The following is a 10,460-nucleotide window of genomic DNA, read 5'->3' as shown; positions in this document are numbered from 1 at the left end:
TGAAAAAAAAAGGGCAGCCCCAGTGCATGTAGCTCCCGCTTGCGCAGGGTCTAGGGAAGGGTCCGACCACTTTGGGTCTATTGTACGCAGCCTTTCCCTACATTTCTGCAAGAGGCTGTTTCTAGGACTTGAACCCGTGACCTCATGGTCACAAGGCAGCAGCTTTACCACTGCGCCAAGGCTCCCCTTCACTGATACCAATCTCAGTCAATGGTATGCACCTTGAATACATATCCCAATTAGTTCTAGTACAATACCTGAACACTGATACATTCATAATAAATGTCAAAAGCATTTATTGAATTACATGAGCGCAAAACAAGAACCAGTGATGGTCATCTCATCTCAGCTTCTACCCATTGGTTTTACCTCTCAAGGAAGTCCAGGTAATAGCCACATGCACATAAACCCAATCATACAGGCTGTCACAGAGCGAGTACCACGAAACTCTCCATCTCCTCTTGAACAAGAAGGTACAGAAGACCACCCAGAGACCCATCACATATAGCCCATGGCAAGGAAAAACGAAACCAAGTCGCCGCTGGCATCTCCGTGGTTTTCTCCTGGAATTGGCTCGTGCTGTGACGAACAATTTACAGAGAGAGGAGGACCGCAGAGGCCGGGGTTGCCAATATAAATAGATGCTGGGTCTTCGAGTGTTTGCAGTTGATTTCCAGTCGGTATTTCCCCCCTCAGGTTGTTGTAGGACAGGTTCAGGCGACTCAATGATGTGAGAGTCGATAAGCTTGAAGGGATTTCACCGGACAAATCATTGTGCGATAGGTCAAGTGACTCCACCTGCATTAAGGAGCCAATATTCTCAGGGAGTTTTCCAATGAAGTTGTTCCAGATAAGTTCAGGCTCTTCAATGCTACAAGAGCGCTGATTTCTTCAGGGTTCTCTCCCATAAGACTATTACAGGATAAATCAAGATTCACCATATATATGATTTCTCCTGTATATAATCTCTCTTGACCTTTCGTGAGTACTGTTAAATTCTCAGTATAGTCAACTAGTTCATTGCCAGCAGCATATACTCCAGAAGTGAATGCATCCTGAAGATCATCATTGTCTCTTGTTTGTGTCATGCCTGTACAATTAATAATAGATCTTGGTATGCTCCCTGAAATATTGTTGTAGCCAAGGTCCAAGTATTGAAGATTAACAAGCTCCGTAAGCTCGTCTAGAATGTGACCATAAAACATATTGGATCTCAGTCGTAAGAATGACAAAGATGATAGCTTCGCCCCAATCCATGCTGGTAAAGCCCCAGAGAATTGATTATGTCCAAGATCAAGAAAGATGAGTCGTGGACATTTCTGGAGAAGTGAAGGAAATTCACCAGAGAGGTTGTTGTTTCTGAAGCTTAGATTAACAACGCTCAGATCTGTCATGTTTGTGCTGGACTCATTGACTGGGCAATCAGTAATTGATCCATTGAGGTTATTTCTTGATAGATCTAATGACCGCAATGATCGCAACTTGCACAAAGAAGATGGAATGGCCCCAGAGATCATGTTGTTATATAGAAAAAGTGTTTCAAGCCCTGGCGCTCCAAAGTCTAATGGTAGTGGCCCAACTAGGTTGTTCTGACTGAGATCCAAGCCGGTCAGAGTGATGGGAAGTTTAGGTATTGGACCACTAAGCTGGTTAGAACTGAAATCCATATTTGTTGCTCTCATAAATTCCATTGTTGATGGTAGGAATCCTGTAATCTGATTATTTCGGATATTCAGAAACGCTACTGAGGAAGCTGCTGTCCAAAACCAATCCGGTATTATATCGTTTATGCTTGTGTTTGATATATCAAGACTCATTACGTGTGTTTGCCATCTAAGCCACATTGGGAATTTTGGCCCTAGCTGACAGGAGCGAAGTTCAATTGATCCTAGACTGAAAGGAGGAACCCAAGTTGGGCTCACTGTGATGGCCATGGAGTTGTCTGATAAACTCAATTCCTCCAACATACCTAGACGTGATAAATGAAGTTCATGTATGACCCCGTCCAGGTTGTTAAAACTAAGGTCCAGATTTGTTAGTTGTTTGAGCTCTCCTATCTACACTGGGACATGACCAGTTAGGCTGTTATGAGCGAGATACAGCAGGTTCAGGTTTCTCAAGGGCTCTACTAGTGTAGTTGGTAGGCTTCCAATCAGATTGTTGTACGGTAGAAACAACTCCTGTAGTTTATTCTGTGAACAGCTGGGTAATCGATGGAATAACTCTGCTATACTCCCGTTCATATTGTTCCTGAAAGATACCAATCTCTCCAACTTACATAGTTTCTTCAAATTGGATGGTATCATGCCCACAAGGTTGTTATCTGATAAATCAAGCTCCACAATCGAGGTCATATTACCTATCCCATCTGGAAACGGGCCATAGAAACCATTGCCCGAGATATCTAGATACTTGAGGCTAGTTAAATCCCAGAACCAATTGGGCCTGCTATGCTTATGGAAGTGGTTTTCCGAAAGGTCGAGTGTTTCAAGAGATGTCAGATTTGAGAGCAGAAGAGAATCATGGCTACTTTTAAGCAGGCAACTAGTAACACGAAGAACTTTCAGAGTTGGAAGCATGTTCACAGATGGAAGCCAGTGAACAATTGTGCTGAGGTTCACCCTATACATATCTAGGTGCTCAAGGGAGGTCAACCGTGACAACCAGGTGATATCAATGGAGTATGTGCCCTCATTCCCAAGACTTAAGTACCGTAAGTTGGAGAGATTACCCAGCTGCGGCGGTATCCTTCCAATGAACTGTGAGGCTGATAGGTCGAGATATCTCAACTTATGGAGAGAACCCATGAACTCCGGAATCTGTATCTTGTCGAATCTGTTGCAGCCGAGGTCGAGATACCATAGGTATTTTAAACCAAGCAACGAGGAGCTTATGTTGCCTGCTAGTGCCTGCTCGTTTCCATGGAGATCGAGCCTGACAACATGGCCGGTTCTGTTGCTGCAGTAGACGCCCTTCCATCGGCAGCAGTCATCGCCCTTCCATGATGAAAGGAGGTTGCCAGGGTCTGATAGGCCTGCCCTGAAGGCAAGAAGGGCAGACTTCTCACCAGCAACACAGCTGGGGATCGCATCGTTTGGATGCAGGGTAGATGTGCTGCCCTTTGTGGTGCTATTGGCTCGAGCGAACAAGAGTAAGGCTATGGCTATTTGGATGCAGGAGAAGTGAAGTGTGTCCATTGGAGATTTTGGCATGAACATGTGTGGTCTTCTTTTCTCCCGGGTCAGGTATATGTTCTTCTTGACATATCAGACCAATGAGGACTTTGGGGCTAGGAATTTCATGGAAGGCGCTGGAGAGTGGAGCTGAGCGCAGTTTTTTCCACAACTAGTCGGCTTGAGGGTCGTCCAATCATGACTTTGGGGCTTGGAATCTAACGGAAGTCGCTGCTGGAGTGGAGGGAGGGTGGAACATCAATTCACAACGGTGTTTTTCCACAGCTAGTTGGCCTATGCTGTCCAGGTGCTACTCTCCAAGGACCATGAATTGTTGGGAATGAAAATAGAATGTAAATATTCTAATAATTCCTACGGAATAAGTGGTGAATTCTAATAACTAGTAAAACGCCCGTGCGTTGCTACGGGCTATACTGTATATAAATGAATCAGGCAAATTATTGATATTGAAGCTTATTTCTATCTCATACACCAACCTTAATGTCGACGTCAGGTTCCCGCGATCTAGTGTAGCAACATAAAAACTCCACCCCATGACACACCCTTATGTTTTCCTGTCGGACCCTTCCCTTCCGCTCGGTTTTCGCCGTAGTGAGACATTTCTCGCTGGAGCCCTCTCCTTTAAAACGGGATGACGCCCACCTCACCTTCACCATCGCGGTCTCTCTCCTTCACACCATACTTCCCCACGAAGGGATTGCATTTAGACGCCGAAAAAATTGATGGCGAGGGAGTCATGGAGGAGGGGTAGAGAACGAACCGGTGAAAGCCAAAAAACCTGCGTACAATGTTCGCTCTGCCTGGGTCATCGAGGAGTCCCCCTGGTAGAGGAGTTTGGGGAGAAGAGGACGGCGACGCGAGGACACGTCGGGGGGATCGCAAGGAAGGCATGCTGGTAGAGGAGATCAGAGAAAAGAGGACGGCAGCGCGAGGACGCCGGGATTATCGCGAGGAGGGCAGGCGATGGGAGGATTGCGTTCACATACACGTTAATGGGCCAGCCCATGTTGTGATGTGATGATGTCAAAGGTGGGCGAAAGATAGGAGTGGTGGGATGAGGTGGAGTGAGGCGAGACTACCAACTAAGACATTAGTAGTAGAGATTACTGAGAGTTGGTATAACATACATAATCCTTATGGAAAATGTTAGGCCGAATCTTTGAGTAAGTGAATATATCTTGTAAACTACATTATAGACCATGCATATACATTATTCTCCAGAAGAACTGGTGCAGATTATTTGAAGGAGCTTGATATCCCATATCCCATAGTCCTCGTGTAGTCTTGTATTGAAAGATATAGGTATGTAAGACAATTAGCTTGGAATGAAATAGATAATTAAATGGAAAAGAGAAAAACTGAAATGAGGTAGAACTTCCAGTAGGGTCACATTTCATTACTCAGACTAACCAAAAGTTTCAGAACCGAGTTCTTGGAGCTCTTTGTCTTTGAGGTCATCATTCTTTATAATCTAAAACGTGAACATTTGGTTGGTAAAGAACATTACATGTTAAATATGATATGTTATAGCAAGCCTAATATCAGGACCACCTCTCATGGGCACAATCAACTCCCTAAAGCCTCTTTTTTTTATCAGATGCATAATGCACATCACTTACCGAGGAAGATTTTAGCCTTTCAACATAACAATCGGCATCCCTTGTCAAAGCTCACACCAAAATAACTGCACGTGTAATCATTCTACACTTTGATTGATAGACTGAAAATAAGTACACAAAAGATAGGAGCTACTCACATTCAAACTTCTGCCACAAGCTCGTTGATGGTCATGCCCCTTCAACATGTTCACATGTAGTGCATCAAAAAATAATATTCCTCCAATCAGCCCGTACAGAATGCCTCAAATTGGCATGATAAAACAAATCCAGATTGCATTATTCACTGAAATTATAAAAAATGAAAACATGTCAAACCAATATGTATGTAGAACCTGAAATTATATCTTAGGTATCAAAACGACTATACAACCTTCCAAAAAGCGAAGGAGGACCATACATAATACAATACTCCTTTCCAGCGCTTTACGTCGCCCGCCTCCCAATGCATCCCTGGTCATCTCCATGGCCTACAGGAGGCGCTTCACCTACAGCAGAATTTCGAGATAGGAATCCCTTCTTCACCTACATCAAAATTTCAAGATCCCAACACTATCAGGATAATACAAAGATCCATGAGAAGTGTGAACGCATCAGCGTCTCCGGGTATATGCATGGACTGTACGGGTAACTGATTTGGGAAACGTAGGCGGCGATGCTGGCATGGCCGACGTCACATGATGCATCTATAGTGAGACCGGCGGCGGCCAGCAGCACCGTGGCGGCCCAATTCGATAAGCCCGGCAGTCGAGTACCTGGAAGGCCAGTAGCCAATGCCCACGACGTTGGCAAAGTAGCTCGGGATGGCAGCGGCGAATCGCTGGGTCACCCGTGTCAGTGACCTCGAGGCGCCGTTGACGGAAGGGGAGCTTGTTTCCACTGTCGCAGATCTCCCATGCGACATCAATGGTCCACAGCATCGGTCTCTCTCGATGGACCGGATCTTTCCCTTTCGCGGTATTCGGGGGAGAGGGGGTAGGCAGTGCCAAACAGCGGAGGGAGAGGCTTGACCTGGCAGGTTCTTGATCGGTTTGACAGTTCTTTTTTTTTCAAGGATAGTTGAATGCCCTTGCGTTGCTATGGGACATCCAAGATATATATATACATATATTGATCAATAAGCATAAGGTTATTAATTCTACTTCACAAACTTCGACAATGCATGCACATTTAATTTTCGATCAAAAAACAAAGGTAACAAACTCCTATAACAGTGGATAAAATACAAGAAATCAGTCTAACTAAAAATACCATGTCTACCTTAGAACGTCTATAATATCAATAAGAAGTCTGCTACAAAACCTACTAACAGGTGGAAAAGGGGCAGCTAGTATCTCTCCAACAAACAAAATCATACCATACAAAATAGATTGCCTGCGGTCAATAAAACAGTAGTAGGGCATCTGAACAAAAAATACATAGGGAAAATGGAACATGTCGTTTCGAAGATTACATCAATCCTGTCAATGTTAACCACAATACTGAAGATAGGCCATAATGGCCACATGACCATCTGCACTGTACTGATAACTGAACTGCGTGTCTTCATTGCTATCATTATAGATTAACATATTTAATTGTTTCAGCACAAAGTTTCCATAATGTCAGGGTAAATTCAAGAATCTTTACACGCACTTAATAGACCATGTAATAGCATGTTGAAAACTATGCAGGAAAAGCATGGTTCCGAGGTACTTAAGTCTTGAGGTCAGTCCAGTCTTACCACGAAAATGAGAAGACCATATGATGTCTGGTGCAGCTCCCTATTCATCAGTAGAGAATCCTTCGATTTATTTACATGAAGATTCTTATTGGGCATGGCTGCATCAATCCGAGTATATATATCTGGATGATTGATTCCACACATGTGGAGCAGATATTGGAGATTATTAAGATTCTAGTTTATTCCAAACTTTATTTATTTTTATCCCAGTTCTAGACTTCTAATGTTTGTGAAAGAAGAAAATCTTGACCGGAACACAAAATGGCAACAATAAGAAAAAGTTATCACCGGAGCAATGCAGTTAAGAGTTCTGGATACCTTTCAAAAAGAAGTGACATATATTAGCTTACTTTATCAGAACAATTCAATCTGCAAATTAGCAAACATGGACATTCCAGTGCATAGTAGTACGAAAAAAGGTGAAAAACAAGTGAACTGGGACACAATGTAACAGCTGAATCAACAAGGACATGTTAGAATGCAAACATATTGGAGATGAGAATTCCATTGACCTCTTGTTGGACTCTTCAAATTAGATCACTGATGGCACTTCCAGCAGCGAGGCTTCCCCACGGCAAGGCATCTTTCTGGCTATTGTAGCTCTGGAGGATTATGCCATCAGTAGATAATCTACCAGGACCTAAGGCTTCTCCATTCGGCCACGGCTGCAGCCACGTCCACATCGCCGTGGATGCTTCACCATATCCGCCCGGACGATCGCAGGCTCTTCATCACCAACCTCTTGTTTAGCCACGATGCCACGGTGGCCACCAGGCGGCTTGAAGCCACAAACGACATGCTTGAGCACACATGGCGATGTTGGGGGCCACACCCGACAGCGACACCATGCATTGCGTAGGTGAAAGCTGCTATGTACGTCCTTGATCCATCGCCCGCCGTCCAGGATCGACCCATGCACACGAGACAATACTGGGCGCGCATCGAAGCAGACTTCATGGCTATGTCCCGGATCCACCGCCCTCTGTCCTGCTTGACCCATCCACATGAATCAACACCGGACGCACCGGCTCGTCATCGATGCCGACGAGCTGTTTCATTGCGAGGTCAAGGGGGACCGCGGAAGGGCCGCACTGGTGCATGTGCTATGCGCTACTCGCTAGCGGCGTCAACTGGGAAGGGGCGGCTAGGGTTTGAACAGGGAGGAGGAGACACGGCTTGCATGGATTTTTCGTTGCTTGCGTGCATGGGTATGACGGTTTGGCTGGTTCTTTCGTCGGATCACATGGGGGTGGGACCACGTAATTAAGAAGAACGAATCACGTTTGGGGTGGAACGTACGCAGGGAAAACCAACAGCGCAGGGGGGGAGGCTAGACGAAGGGTTCGACGACGTAAGACGGGAAACGGAACACTGCGTTTCTTTTAGGTATTATAGGTAATTGCCCGTGTGTTGCTACGGGAGCGTCCAATCCTCTTGTTCTACTATGCATGTATATCTTTATGGCACATTCTTGTTGTTCTAACATATATCTTTAGGGCACATCAGGCCACACTGTTGACTTCTTTTTACCATTAAATAATTTCTTCCTCCTACTTTCTCAAGAGTTGCTAATGTAGATGAATTTAAGAATTTTGCATAATGTTTCCCCCAAACAAGCTATTCCGCCTACTTTATCTCACTCTAGCAGGCACTATGTATCCTAGCTTCTAACTCTCTACAAAAGATAGGAAATGGACTGTTCAAACATAACATTATTCAGAAAAGAGCAAAAGCATGATTCTCAGGAAGAATGTATAGCAAATGTTTTACTAATGCTGGTATATTGAACAAGTTCAAGTAATATGACATAAAAATAGAAATGTGCAAGCCAATTGGCGAGGGGAGCCATCTGGTAGATAGTGCACACCATCTTCTCATGTTCTGTAAAAAATTCTTTCATGCCTTCCAGCAACATCTATATCCATGCCTTGTTGCCCAGCATCCTTTTCATATATGGCGTAGATCATAATATCTATATCCATCCTTTTCTAATATAGGAGAAGAGGCAAATGTTAATAGACATGCTAAAACAAAAGTTAGTTGTAGAGGTGGGAAATGCATATGCATCCTAGCTGTAGATCCACTGCAGAATATATCCTGGTATGCCAATGAAAGCAATTGTTTTCCTTCGGCGAAGATTTTGTATCCTGCACATGAGCTGCATAATATCGACGGAGCACGAACCATGTGAAGCACATTAATATTTCAAAATGTAAAAGCACTTACCACGTAGCATGGATTATTAACTCGGATTTGCTAAATAAGTACTAAACTTCCTTCTATGAGGATAAGTCATTCGTGATAAAGTGCTAACTCCACTCTAATGAGACTATTGTCAGGTTGAGAGGATACAGAAAACTGAGTTACAAGCATAGAAAAATGAAAAACAAAGCATACTATTGTTTGGACAATTGTACGGTCTGGTCATACGGTAAACTTTTCCTTTCAGAGGAAATATTACACAATTGTCATGGTCTCATGGATCAGTGGAAGTTACTCACAGCAACACACCCAGATTATGGATAGCTAGAATCAAGCCATACATGAACTAAAGACGTGAAAAAAGCCTGGAATTTTGACTTCAGGTTCCATTCATGCTTTCATGTTTCCCGTGAATCTGAATCATCAGCTGTGTACGGCAGTTTCATATGCACCTGCGATGTCAAGAAAAATTCGTTAAAGGAATAAGATAACAAAAGCTATACTGGATGGAGGCCAACCATGTTATACTCTGGAAGGAGGGTCTAATAGCTAAGGGATATTTTCAGATAATAAGTTTGGCAGTGAAAATTCCAATATCTACATAAAATGTCGTATCAAAGGATTTCATATGGAGGGAGGATTTTGAATATTGGCCTCACGGGAAATAGAGGCGTGAGGTTCTGTTCAACGTGATGGAATGGTAGGACGAACAGAAGCAGCAGCATAGCAGCGGCAGCAATACGGACAGCAGCAGCAGCGTACCGGCAAAATTGCATCTCTCACGCAGCAACATACATGCATCGGTGCCACAACGCACACCAGCGCGTGGTCACGCACCTTGGCTACATCGCTGCACGAAGAGCAGGCAGACCTCTACCTTGGCCAGTGACCTGCCACCCGAATCCTCTCCTTCCCACGACGGCGACCTGTCTCCCGCATCCTCTCCTCCCCCCAACGGCTACCTCTCCTCTAGTCAGGGCGGCCCCCCCTCTCTCTCTCCATCACGATTGACTTGATGCACCCATGACGGATCTGGGAGGAGCGAATAAAGGAGAGGATAGAGGGAAGCTAACCAATTAAAAGGAAGGAATAGGAGAGATGTCGTCCGTGATTGGCCTGAATTAATTGTATTATGCATTAACCAAATAAGGTATTAATTCGTGAATTGATTGAATTACCAAATATTGACCGAGAGGAGAGGAAATCGCTGTAGGGTGAGAAAGGATGGACGAACGGGTGGGACGACGTAAGAGGGGAGACGGAACCTTACGGTTCTTTTAGATAAAGTAGAGATGGAGATTAATTAATAATAATAATAATAATAATAATAATAATAATAATAATTATTATTAGAGAATTAGAGATTAGAGATTATTTGCTTCCTGAAAATGTATTATTTGTTCCCTAAAGCAAATTGCATTAATGAGAGAGATCCATTGATTTGGCTAAGGTAGGAAAGAATCTATTATTTGTTTGCTAAAGAAAATTGCATTAATGGGAGAGATCCGTTGATTTGGCTAAGGTAGGAAAAATTTATTATTTGTTTCCTAAAGCAAATTGCATTAATGAGAGAGATTCATTGATTTGGCTAAGGTAGGAAAGAATCTATTATTTGTTTGCTAAAGCAAATTGCATTATTGGGGGAGATCCATTGATTTGGCTAAGGTAGGAAATAATCTATTATTTGTTTCCTAAAGCCAATTGCATTAATGAGAGAGATTCGTT

The 10,460-nt window shown here is 43.7% G+C and overlaps 1 pseudogene; it reads right to left on the bottom strand.

Annotated features, from left to right (window-relative positions):
- Positions 1-207: 207 nt before the first annotated feature.
- Positions 208-3,197, bottom strand: LOC119322166 (annotated as a pseudogene).
- Between the last annotated feature and the right edge of the window lie 7,263 nt (positions 3,198-10,460).

Source organism: Triticum dicoccoides, chromosome 6B (genome assembly GCF_002162155.2).
Source record: "Triticum dicoccoides isolate Atlit2015 ecotype Zavitan chromosome 6B, WEW_v2.0, whole genome shotgun sequence".
NCBI classification, from domain to species: domain Eukaryota; kingdom Viridiplantae; phylum Streptophyta; class Magnoliopsida; order Poales; family Poaceae; genus Triticum; species Triticum dicoccoides.
The sequence above is the reverse complement of the archived record's forward strand: the minus strand, read 5'-3'. Positions and strand labels throughout refer to the sequence as shown.